General features: G+C 44.0%; 1 pseudogene; it reads right to left on the bottom strand.

Annotated features, from left to right (window-relative positions):
• Positions 1–667: 667 nt before the first annotated feature.
• Positions 668–785, bottom strand: LOC124723446 (annotated as a pseudogene).
• Between the last annotated feature and the right edge of the window lie 1,284 nt (positions 786–2,069).

Raw genomic sequence — 2,069 nt, 5'->3', positions numbered from 1 at the left:
TCTTTCGAACATGTCAGAAAGAACAGACACCATATATAGTTACAGAAGGACCATGTCAGTGTATTCCGCAAACGTGGCCCCCTACGATGTTGCTCTAACATCGAGAGACACATGAATGAGGCTCGAAGCAGGTCAGAGAGGTATGACTGACGTTCAGTGACATCAACCGATCCGACGTAAGCACCCGCTACCTCCCTTACCCATCATGACTACTCTGCGGCATACCTACCAAGCAAACATGTTTTCAAGCGGCTGTAGCTCGTTTCAGGACATGATTTCCTGTTCAAAATATTGTGTACTCACTCCCCTCTAAAAGTCCTAGGAGATTGTAACCCGCTGCTGACAGTTGACTTAATAAACATTTGCAGTACCGGTGCCCAGTTTCTAAATAGTTCCTTAAAATGAGCGCAACTACTACTTCTAGTTATTATTCTTATGGTATTTACTAAAAAAACTAAACTCCTCCCGAACAGGCCATGAAGGTCCAACGGTAGCGACCGGCCGCCGTGTCATCCTCAGCCCATAGGCGTCACCAGATGCGGATACGGAGGGACATGTGGTCAGCAAACCGCTCTCCCGGCCGTATGTCAGTTTCCGAGACCGGAGCCGCTATTTCTCAATCAAGTAGCTCTTCAGTTTGCCTCACAAGGGCTGAGCGCACCCCGCTTGCCAACAGTGCTAGGGAGACCGGATGGTCACCCATCCAAGTCGTAGCCCAGCCCGACAGCGTTTAACTTCGGTGATCTGACGGGAACCGGTGTTACCACTGCGGCAAGGCCGTTGGCGTATGGTATTTACTGCCCAACCATAAACATCCACGAGCGTTTCATTTGTTTTCCCTTATAGGAGCTCTGGTGTTTTACGACTGACTATGATTTTACTGTCATCAGCCGATGAAAACTTTTTCTCCATGACTTATACCATCTGGAGTGTCGCTGATACACTGCATACTAAGGACAGAACTGGACCCAATACCTTAGCCTGAGGAACACCAGTGCTTACGTGTTTCTTGTCGGACAACTGTTTTACTTAAACAATATCATCAGCAGACATGCGAACTATGTCTACCTTTGCACTCTGTTTTCCATGTAATACTGGAACCAATTGTTAGCCATTCCTTCTACTCCTAGCGCTTCTACTTTCACGATTCAGCCTTCTCTACGAGGAATGTTCATACGACACCAAGTTTTGTACTGTTCGGTGATAGTTCTTCAGTCGTTTCTCCTGTCATCCTAATCGATTACTTCCGAATAGTATCTTAGCTATTATAAATTTTGTCGACTGATATCGAATGCTTTTTACAGATTCCACTTGCGGATCGTATGCCATCAGGTCACCTATATAACTTACTTTAGGCCCCTCCATATGGTTATATTCATGTACAGCGACTATAATAACTTCCTTGGTATTATGATGAATCGTTTCAAGTTAAATTATCCGCATATGGAGGCTCTTATCTACGGCCGCGATTCTGATTTCATTTGAAAAAAATTAGAAATTTGTGGCAAGGACTTATGGGACCAAACTGCTGAGGACAACACACACACCCATGCCCGAGGAAGGACTCGAACGGAATGGCGTATGTTGTTTCTAGGTATTGGCAGGGCCATGTTATTACAGCCTCATGCGTGCACAACCCGTGTAACTTCCTCAGACACATCCCGCAGACAAGCACAGAAGTAGCGCGAGTGAGCTCTTCATGAATGTTAACATGAAATCAAAGAGATAACGAAGAAACAAAGACGACGTATAGCCATATCGGGTAGCCTGGAAATCCAGATTCCGTCGTGAGCAGAAAGTTAACAATACACTGTAAATACGCTAAATAATTACAGTTATTACAAAAATCTCCTGTATATTCGTGCGGTGTTTCTTACGTATTAATTTACGTCAGTATTTTCCTGATAAGCTTTGGCTCTGGCTGGATGTTTTATGATGTTAAGGTCAGTCATTCTATATTGCTTATTCATCAGGTCTGTAAATATTCTGTCTGTTAGACACCGAAAGGCAGAAAGGTTTTGGCTATTCGGATTACAGTAATTACAGTGTATTAAAGTATTGTAGTAATT

The sequence above is a fragment of the Schistocerca piceifrons genome, chromosome X (genome assembly GCF_021461385.2).
Source record: "Schistocerca piceifrons isolate TAMUIC-IGC-003096 chromosome X, iqSchPice1.1, whole genome shotgun sequence".
Lineage (NCBI taxonomy): Eukaryota > Metazoa > Arthropoda > Insecta > Orthoptera > Acrididae > Schistocerca > Schistocerca piceifrons.
The sequence above is the reverse complement of the archived record's forward strand: the minus strand, read 5'-3'. Positions and strand labels throughout refer to the sequence as shown.